This window comes from Triticum aestivum, chromosome 4A (genome assembly GCF_018294505.1).
Source record: "Triticum aestivum cultivar Chinese Spring chromosome 4A, IWGSC CS RefSeq v2.1, whole genome shotgun sequence".
Classification (NCBI taxonomy): Eukaryota; Viridiplantae; Streptophyta; class Magnoliopsida; order Poales; family Poaceae; genus Triticum; species Triticum aestivum.
The window spans coordinates 454415542-454426538 of record NC_057803.1 but is presented as its reverse complement, the minus strand read 5'-3'; the positions used below and the strand labels follow the sequence as shown (position 1 = coordinate 454426538).

At 54.3% G+C, this 10997-nt stretch overlaps 1 long non-coding RNA gene across 1 annotated transcript; it reads left to right on the top strand.

Moving 5' to 3' along the window:
• Nucleotides 1-5311: 5311 nt before the first annotated feature.
• LOC123086328 (uncharacterized) lies at nt 5312-6905 on the top strand. Its single transcript, XR_006440795.1, has 2 exons — nt 5312-6169; nt 6513-6905. It is a non-coding gene; the product is annotated as an uncharacterized lncRNA (long non-coding RNA).
• Nucleotides 6906-10997: the final 4092 nt, after the last annotated feature.

Below are 10997 nucleotides of genomic sequence, written 5' to 3'. Positions count from 1 at the left end.
GGACCAAAGCATAGGAGCCCGGACTCGGCATCACTTCTGGGTAGTCAGCCCTGCTCCAGCTGATGGGCCTCTCAGACCAGTGCATGAACTCTGGCGTCTCCGACGGTACCGCGTTCACCTCTTATCGCTGCAGCCGCCTGCTGCGTCGATCATCAGCCACACTGGTGAACACCACATAGGCTCCATGCTCTTCAGGGTATTCGTCTTGTACTGCGCCGACTGGCCTGACAGCCGGCTGCTGGGGCGGAGGTGGAGGCGGCTGCCCAGCAGGCGGGGGAGGCAGGAGGCCGTCTCCCTTGGCGATCCTGGTGAGCCAGTGGCACTTCTGGGTGGTGTGATTTGACGGCTTTGCGCCGCTGTGGAACTTGCAAGGTCCATCCAGGGTTTGCTCGTAGGAGAAGGCCGGCAACCAGTTTGGCTTGCTGCCTTTATTTCGCTTGGGCGGGGGCTACTCTTCTGGCTGCTGGGCTTCAACGGTCGCGACCTGCCGGCTGCTGGAAGCCGGCTGCGTGGCCTTGCGCTTGTTGTCGCCCTGCTGTTGTCGCCGGCCGGCGTCTGCCGCCTGAGTTCTTGGAGCTTGAGGAGCCACTTTGCCAGTCGTGCTGATTTGAATTTCCGCCTTCATGGAGGAGTCGGCCGTGGTGTACTTGTCCGCTATGATCATCAGCTCGTCAAGGGTTTCTGGCTCGTCGCAAAGGAGCTTGTGCTTGAGGAGGGTGCCTTCTCTGCACCCGGCCGTGAAGTACTCGATGGCCTGCACCTCGTGCACGCCCTCGCAGGAGTTTCGAAGCTCGGCCCAACGCGTGAGGTAATCACGAGTCGACTCGTTGGGGCCTTGCACGCACAAGGAGAGCTGACGAGGCTTGGGAGGACGCTTGTACGTGCTGGTGAAGTTGCGGACGAACGCTTCGGTGAAGTCGACCCAGCTATTGATGCTGCGGGGCTTTAGGCTGTTCAGCCATGTCCGGGCCGTGCCCTGGAGCATGAGCGGAACGTATTTTACGGCGACACGCTTGTTGCCGTTTGCTATGCTGACAGCCGTGGAGTAGTCGACTAGCCAGTCTTCCGGCTTCACGGAGCCGGTATACTTGGGCGTGTCTCTTGGGAGCGTGAATCCTCTGGGAAAGGGCTCGTCCCGAATGCGGGGCCCGAAACAAGGCGGACCCAGCTCGTCTTCTTCTTCCAGTGCTAAGGATCGGTGGAGTCGGTCGATCCGATGGCAGGCGTCATTCTCTCCAACTCCTTCTCGGCGGCCAAGGCGGTCACCGAGAGTCGGATGGTCAACAGGCGGCGGGGAGACTCGCCTCTCCTTGCGGGGAGGGGGAGACGGACAGTCGTCCCGTCGTTCCACTGCCCTTGGGCGGCCATCTCGGTCGCGCTCTATGGTAATGCGAGTCCGACTGTGGCTGACAGTCAGCTCCTTGTCTCTTCTTCCTCGGCAGCCGCCAGTCGGCGTCCGAGATGTCGCGCCTTGGTCTCGGTGAGGGTCGTTGTTGGGCCGTTGAGGCGCCTCCGTGCGGCAGCCGGCCTCATTCTGCGTGACGGCCGTGTCGAGAAGCCGTTGGACTCGCTCCATCATGAGGTGGCGTTCTTCGCCCTCGAAATTGTCCAGCTCATCTGCCGCTGCCTGGGCGGCTCGGATGTTCTCTGCTGGTGTAGCATACACAGGGTGGCTTGCCCCAAACAGGTTGGCGATGGCTACGCCGCGCTGCCAGACCGCGCCAAGGCGGCTGGGCTCCGCCAGGGCCGGCGAGACGCCGACGGCGCGATCCATCTCCCGCTGGTAGGCTTCTGACAAGCGCCTCATGCTGGCTAGCTTCTTCGTGCCTTCAATGAGCTGAAGGCGGCGCGCCTCCAACGTCTCTGCGTCAGCGTCTTCCGGAATGGGCGCAGTTAGGTCTTGCAGCACCACGCCGAGTGAGTCAGGCGCTCCTCCGCCGGGGAACTCGTCATGACTGATGACTAGCACCTCAGTGACGGTGCTTCCGTCGCTCTCTGCGTGGGGGAGAAGTTCGTCGTAGACCACCACGTTGGTGGGGAACGCGTCGAGCGACGTGGTGTCGGAGTCGACCAGCATCGGGTCGGTGGAGCCTACGGACTCCAAGTCTACGGCAGGCTCGCCAGAAACGTGGAGTTGATCGAGGAGGCCCGCGAGGAGGTTCTCGGGGCCATCCGTGCCTGCGTTGGATGCAGGTTCGTTGGAGAGGCGAACCTCGCTGACGAGTTCGGCCAAGGAGCTGACCGCGCAGGCGATCTCAACGCCGCTTAGCGCGTCGGCGCAAACTCCATCGGGCGTGCCTGGCTGGCTGCGCTCGCTAGGGAGGAAAAGGGTTCCCGTCCAGAACAGATCTCCAGACGGCGGTGCACCAGGCCCCACGGTGGGCGCCAAATGTCGGGGGTTTGGTGCGACATATGCCAACGGATGGCTTATCATGGTGGGGGCGAGTAGAACGTCGCCGGTGCCTGGAAACGGGATGAGGCGAAGACATGCACGCCGGCGAATCTTACCCAGCTCCGGGGCTCTCCGGGGAGATAATACCCCTACTGCTGCTCTGCGGGGTCTCCGCATGATCACTATGGTAAAGTGCTTACATAGTTGCTCCTTGAGCTGTTTTCTGGTGGTAGGAGAGGGCAAGACTAGCTCTCTCCCTCCTATATGATTTGGTCTAGAGCTAATGGGTTCCAACCCTTTGCATGGGTGCCCTGGGGGGTTTATATAGGCCTACCCCCCAGGGGTACAATGGTAATCTGGCTGGGCGCGGGCCCAGCCGTCAGTGTCTCTGGCCTCCGTCTTCTCTGCTGACCGCTGGGGCCCGCCGACTGCGGGCCCCGCTGACTAGCCGGGTACGAAGCCGACAGGCCGCGTTCGCCGCGGGCGGGTCTTGCCGGCTGCTGATTACTGTAGCCGTACTTCTGATGACGCGGGCTTGATCATGAGGTCATGGCAACAGCCCCGCCGCCTGGCGGGCGATCACTGTTGCCACTCCCCATCTCATCTTGATTAATGGCGCGTGGGCCCCGGGGGAGGGCTCGGCCGACTCCCCCGGGCCGACTCCCGACGGGTCCGACTGGTGGTTCTCCTGCCGTCTCCCGGGGTCTCACTGACCGGTGGGCCCTGCTGCCTCCAGGCCGTACAAACAAGCCATCGTGGGTGCAGGATTCGGCCCTGCGGTGCTGATGTCAGGGCCGACATGGCAGCAGGGCCACGCCGCACGGAGATCTTCCGGGGTACGGCGTGTTGTGGCCATGCCTGCCCTTGGTGAGGGGCGGGGGTGGGCTTTGCTGTAGCCACGCCCCTGCCTCGTCCCCTTTGATGAGGTCATGGGGTTTGTTGGAGTCGCAGGCCGACTCCCCAAAGCCGGCTTCTCTGGAAGTCGTCCCTGGGACTCGGCCATGAGCGGGAAGTCGTCCGCCTTGCCGTCGACTCCTCAGGAGGCGGCTCTTTGTCCTGGGGTCTTGAGGGGCGCACCTGCCCCAATGTCTTGAAAGGTTATGGGACTCGGGTTGGCCTACCTGTGGCCCATTACTCCGACAATCGGAAACCTTAATACATGTGTGAGTACATAGACAAACACTATATCCCAAGTGGACCTCTACTTTACTAGCTCTTTGATCAAAGATGGTTAAGGTTTCCTAACCATTGACATGAGTTGTCATTTGATAATGGCATCACATCATTAGGAGAATCATGTGATGGACAAGACCCATCCGTTAGCTTAGCATAATGATCGTCCAGTTTTATTGTTATTGCTTTCTTCATGTCAAATACATATTCCTTCGACTATGACATTATGCAACTCCCGGATACCAGAGGAATGCCTTTTGTGCTATCAAACGTCACAACGTAACTGGGTGATTATAAAGATGCTCTACAGGTATCTTCGAAGGTGTTTGTGAGTTGGCATAGATTGAGATTAGGATTTGTCACTCCGAGTATGGAGAGGTATCTCTAGGCCCTCTCGGTAATACACATCATAAGCTTGCAAGCAAACGACTAAGGAGTTGGTCACGAGGTGATGTATTACAGAACGAGTAAAGAGACTTGCAGGTAACGAGATTGAACTAGGTATGAAGATACCGACGATCGAATCTCGGGCAAGTAACATACCGATAGACAAAGTGAATAACATATGTTGTCATAACGGTTCGACCGATAAAGATCTTCGTAGAATATGTAGGAGCCAATATGAGCATCCAGGTTCCGCTATTGGTTATTGATCGGAGAGGTGTCTTGGTCATGTCTACATAGTTCCCGAACCCGTAGGGTCCGCATGCTTAACGTTCGATGATGATATTGTATTATATGAGTTATGTGATTTGGTGAATGAATGTTGTACTACCACAGTATTCGAACACCGGAAGTGTTCCGGAGTGTATCGGGTATTTATCGGAGTACCGGAGGAGTTACCGGAACCCCCGGGGGGAACATATGGGCCACATGGGCCATGGGAGAGGAGAACACTAGCCCACAAGGGGTGGCGCTATACCTGGCCATCCCTCGGGCCGGGCCGGGCTTTGGGCCGGGCCAACCAAAGCCCGACGCAAAAAAAACAGGCCCGAGCCCGGCCCGGCCCGGCCCGGCCAGACTGTCGGGCCTAAAAATCGGGCCCGAGCCCAGCCCATCATGCTAAAAGCCCGTCAGGCCTCGGGCCACGGGCCGGGCCTCTTCCTTAAACGGCAAAAATGACGGGCCCGGGCCCGGCCTGGCCCGGCCATCGGGCTCAAAACCTAGGCCTGATCCCGGCCCGTGGACAAGGTCGGGCCGGGTCGGGCCGACCGGGCTAGGCTGCCCATGGCCAGGACTAGGTGGCGCGCCCCCCTTATGGCAGGAGGCCGAATTGGAGAAGGGGAAGAGGGGGTTCATCCCCCTTCCTTCTCTTCTTCCCTCTTCCCTTTTTCCTTCCGGCAATCATGGCAGGGGGAGGCCGGATTGGGGAAGACCCCAAGTAGGATTCGGCCTACTTGGGGCGCACCCCTTGGCTGCTCCTCCCTCCCTCCACCTATATATATATATATATATATATATATATATATATATATATATATATATATATATATATATATATAGGAAAAAGCAAACCTATGAAGCTTCTCTACAGCGGTTGCAATCACGGACGCTCATATGTGTTGGGATCTGCTCCCTCACCTTTCCCTCTTTACATTTTTCTGCTTTTAGGTGATCTTTGGATAATTCCACTTATAGCCGAATCATGGACCACTCAGCATGTGCCTTGTCCAGTAGCCCGCAGTAGTAGACTCACAGGATGGCATGTTTAGCGGTCACGGGTCCGTCATTGCAGCTGCACGTAAGGTTCTGAAGAACCCCATATACATGGTGTGAACCTTACACGTGAAGGTTCATGTTTTTTATCCCTTGGTTTTTTCTCTTACTCGTTATGCATCAGGGCATCACCAGTCGGTCGTCGCTGTCTCTCGCTGGTTCTCCATCCCATCCAGATCCCACCGCCCGCAGCCCTTCCCCTACTCAACGAGGCATCTCTCCCTCCTTTTCCCGGCGAGCCGCACCGCCCCCATCCCCATCTCGGTGCTCCTCATTCCTTTATCATGCTACCCAACGGGCTCCCTCCCTCTTCTGCTACACGAATACCGGCGAGATCCGAGAGACGGGGCACTGTAGATATCGTCATCAACCTCTGTGCCTTGTGCGGAACGTCCCTTCCCACCTCGTGCTCCTCCAACCGTCCCTTTCTCGAGCTTATTGTTGCCGTCGTAGTGCAGCTGCATCTGATGTCCACACCATGTATATGGGGTTCTTCAGAACCATATACATGGTGTGAACCTTTCTCTGTTCCATCTCCCTATCTTTCTCCCAAAAAACAATAATGTGCAGCTGCATCTGATGTCCGAGATCACTGAGGTCCGAGGGGGAGGGGCCGTTCCGTGCTTGCGCCCCGGTACACAGCTCAGTGCGTGGGGAAGCCCCTGTTTTCTGGGTCGGAGCTGTTGGATGAGAACGCAGCTGTATTTTTTCTTCTTATGCAGCTCGACTGATGTCTCATATGGCAGATGTGTTTTTCATTTGTACAGAAGCCCCGTGGAGCATGGAAGGCAAGCTGGAGATGCATATCTCCCTCGACCTTACGCGGAGGGCAGCAACTAGAGGTTCAAACCACTCAAAACATGTGAGATTTGAGCGTAATAATGGGATGTACGTGTTTTCCTTCGCTTAAGGCTTAAACCTTTGAGATTTGATTTTTGGTTCGTAGTGCTCAACACCTGTTTAATGGAATACCAGGGAAGATGTCCTTACAGCCTAAACGCATTTACGTGTTGTTTTTTCAGTCATTTTTGTATCTAAGTAATTTGATTTGGCCTCAAACCCGACTTACCCTTTTCGTTCGTCCAAATAATAGATTTCATTTCTTTCTACACGATTGAAGTAAATCGATTATGGTCGTTGGGCTAAATTGTCGCTGGGTTAACCCTAGATTTAGTTATGATTTCCCCTTACGGTTTATTTTTCAATTCTGACCGGCAGCTTTGTTCTTCAGTCACCAGCGTCACAGCAGCACTGGCATGGATGATGCCAGCTGTTGTGGCAACCAGCCCAGGAGTGAGCTCGCGCTGCATGCACGCCAGTGGCCAGCACGACTACTACCTCATCTCCCTCCTGCATGAGGGGACAGCTTATTATTCACGACTCCGCTCCTCTCTTTCCCTTCCCTCTCTCTTTTTTTTGGTGACTTTGCATCAGTAGTGCATGGATTGGATGTGGTCTAGTATTAATGGTTTTAGTGTGCAGGAACAGTTCAACTTGAACTTGGATTTGATCTTAGTGATTTTGGGCCTGTTGTGCAATAAGTATCATGGAAACTTGCGCACATGACTAGCGTTCATTTGTTCTTGTCCTTTTCTATATGAAGTAAGCAAATCAATTTGTCTCCCACCAATGCAAGGTGCTGTATTTGCTCTGTCCGACTAAGGATGCACTTGATCTCGGTCGCAGCTGTTCTGCTCCCCAGCTCACATGAGCTCGGGCGAACAGTAAAATAAAAAAATTTCCAAAAAATTCAAATTTTTTTGTGAGAAACATTGATGTTTTCCCCCACATGCGTGCAAATTTTCATTAAGCATTGATTTTGTTTTTTTGCCACATTTTCCACGAATGTCATATGGTGATGAAAATTTGCATGCATGCGGGGAAAACATCATTGTTTCTCACAAAAAATTCTGATTTTTTGGATTTTTTTTACTATTTTTTGGATTTTACTGTTCACCCAAGCTCATGTGAGCTCGGGATTAGAAGAGCACTTTCGCTTGATCTGTCCCTTTTTCTATAATACAGAATTCTGATTAACATGAATGCTTTCTACTGAGAGCACATAGAACTCCAGTCGCCTAGAGTGCACATAGATGCTTTCGAAGGGAATGATCCAAAGTGGAAGTAGAGAAAGTTATTAACAAATAATTTGATGGATGGAAGAAAATAAGTGGCAGTAGTGGTTAATTTCGATGATGTTTGATGGTACATATTTCCTGTTGCTTCTCAAAAAACTTAACATTCCAAATTGATCAAAGTAACGCTACCAATAGTGGATCATGGTTGGTGCAATTAATTGTGTAATATGCTTTCATCAAGCCTTTTTAACTTCTGTTGTTGGGAATTTTATGGAGATGTAAATCTGAAAAATAGGAGTATAAGTGGAACCCATGTTGAGTTTGACCTCTTATATCTGACTCAAGGCACGTGCATTTAGTTGTACGCACATTTCCTATGAATAAACACTTATTTTGATGCAAGTTATCTGAACATGATGCACTCGTACATCACAAATCATTAGTACTCAATTTCATCAACGGCACTTCAGGTAATAATATTCAGGTAGTAATGTCAGAGTGTCTTGGATTCATTAGTGTTGGTGCTGCTACTGGATGGCACATACGCCACACTGTGGTAACACCACGCGTAGGAAGGATGAGACTGCAGTTTCCTCTTCGGTAATAAGACACCGTTGACTTTGAATCGATGAACCCTTGAATCAAAACAAATAAGACACTGTCCGGTGTATCAGGCTCGGAGGGCAAGGAACGCAAAGACACTACTTCGTATAAATGATAACATGACATATTTAGTAGAGAGAGAGAGAGAGAGAGAGAGAGAGAGAGAGAGGATTGTTGGTGAATGGGAGTGCAGCACAAAGTATCACCACATCGTTAGATTACACGCGAACCTTCATTTTAGATTGTTAGAAACCATGCATACCCGTATATGAGCACCCTTTTTCTTGTCTACGAGAACCTTCCCAGGGTGGACGGGTCACCCACCGACACCCTTCTACACCATGCAAGGTTTTTGGGGTGTTGATATTTGTGTTGTAATGACATGACAATTTGTAATTGCCTCCATAACCCATTGACAACATATATATGAGCCCATCTTTGTATGGCTTCGGGTCGACCTCCGCTGGACCCACACCACTGTCTCCTCCCGCTGCACATGCCAGCAGGACAAACCTAGACGCGGTCGTTGGTGAGGAGATGCGTGGCTGCGTGCGCCTCCAGCTCGATTTCGCTGCGGCAGCCACCCCAACGCGGCTGCTAGTGCAGTGCCACCGTGATGATATCCACTGAAGCGGCTCCACCGTCAACTCCCGCCGCACGCTAGCTACCTTTGCCGCCGTCGGCGGCCAGGACAAGAAGTTGATGCGACGGATGAAATGGATAGGACTCGAGCTACAACTACGTTGGGTGAGGGGGGATAGACAAAAAGTTGATGCGACGGATGAAATGGATAGGACTCAAGCTACAACTGTGTTGGGTGTGGGGGGATAAGGTCATGGGGGAGGGAATAGGACTGACGTGGCAACACTCTCTGCTTTACGATTTGGGTTGGTCATCTGACGACCAGTTCGTGGTCGCCGTGAATTCCTTGATAACTGACGATTGCTTGTGAGGCCAACTCCAATGCACGACCCCATTTAGTCTGGCTGTGTCCATTTGGGTCTAAACAGACAAAAACAACGGCCCAACCGCATATCCCATCTTATATTTTTATCCATTTTGTGTTTGTTCGACCTCATTTCCGGAGCAAATTCGCTCGCAATTTGGGTCCGAAGCGTACACGAACCGTTGTGCAGCTGTATCCGCTGCATGTGCGCGGGCAGGCGCGTGAGCGAGCGTAGACGAGCATGCTGGCAGGTGGGCGGTGGGCGAGCGCGTGGGCATGCGTGCAGGCAGGCGGGCGTGGGCGAGGGCCTGGTTTTCGATGAAATGTCAGCGATGGGCAAGTTTGGAGATGCATTCGGTGCAGAAACCCTGACCGGACGTCTGTTTTTTGATCCAAACAAACAAAATGCGGATAAATCAGATGTTTGTTTGGGGTATACGTTGGAGTTGGCCCATGATCAAGGATTCATGGTTATTTACCGTGGGCGATAAAAAAACACCAGATTTACTGACTTACTGTTACAAAGTCAATGCTCGCCCCCAAAACAAAAAGCTCGACTCGTGTCTCATGGAATCCGGGGTTCAGAGATCGCCTGGCATTTTCTTTTTTCGGCTCCCCATTGCAGGTTATCGTGCAGACGGCGAGGGCGGCCCGTGATCGGATTCACGCGGCGGCTACTCCTACGAAAGCCGAGCAGATCATTTGGTGTCCGCTATCAATTTTACCAGAGGTTGAAGCGCATCGGAAGATTGACGAACAGCGTTTGTTCGCAGGGCGGCTGCTGCCAAGTCCGTCCGACGGATATCCATTTGCCTCTCTTTGTACTGTATAGAAGATTCACTGGGTCAACAATTGCTTACTTCAAATGCACCAGAAGGGTTGGAAACATGCCTTTTTCTGAAGATCCAAATAAACATATGCAATGGAGGAAGTGGTGACTGGTGAGTGATGTCGTTGTAGTTTGTCACAACACTGAAAAACAAGACATGCCAACATTTTTCTTCAGAATTAGACACGCAACAATCGCTCGAACTGACTAAGTGCCTACATGCGCACACCTTTAAGGAGTACACTCGTATATGTGCATGAGGGAATGTTGCCTCGTTAAGAGCAACTCCAATAGGGCGACCCATTTTGTCCGTTTGGGTCATCCAGGCACAAAACATGGCCCAATGGCGTGATGTCCGTCCCCGACCCAAACTTGACCCAAATCTGAAAACAAATGGGTACGAAGCGGACAGAAGCGGATGCTCTGCTCGACCGCTGTTGTCCGCCCTTGGTCCCACCTAGCAGTGAGCACGCACGAGCTGGCGTCCCCACCCAGTCCTCCTTCTCTGCCTTCTCGGCCGTCCCGCTCACAGGCGCAGGCCGCCGCCATGCCCACCCGGGCGACACGGCCGGGGAACTGTACGCGGCCGGCGCGGTGCCGGGAGTGGAGAGGCACAGCGGCGGGACGGCTGGAGTGGCGAGGCCTGGCGGCACGATGGGGAGCGGAGGGGCGGCGCGTGGAGGCCAGCCCGTCCCGCCTGACGCGCCCCGTCCAGGGCAACGCCGCCGAGCACCACGGTCCCTCCCGTGAGCCAGCTCCGGTCAACGGCCAACGAGGCGTCCGTCTCCACCACGCGCGACATGATGCAGACCCCCTTGTGGTGCAGGTCCACTGCGGAGACAAGCCGGCTGGGCAGGGCGGGTGCGACCGTGGCCATAGCCGCCGCCGCTGACGCTCGGAACGGGAACGCGTCGACGAAGAGCGCCAGGTGGAAGTCGTCGCCGCCGTGAGGGGAAGCGGAGAGGCACGACGGCACGCGGCCGGAGTGGAGAGGCCCGGCGGCACGATGGGAAGCGGAGGGGCCGCGCATGGAGGGGCCCGGCGCCCGTGAGGGGGAGCTGACGGGCACGGCGGTGCCGGTGCCGTTGAGGCGGAGGAGACGGGGAACTTGCAGAGGGGGTACTCGCTACCGTCCGCGCGTGTCCGCTTTTGCGTCCCGCGTTGGATGCATCCTTCATCCATGCAGAGGAGGTACTCGCTACCGTCCGCGCGTGCCCACTTTTGCGTCCCGCGTTGGATGCATCATTCATCCATGCGTGT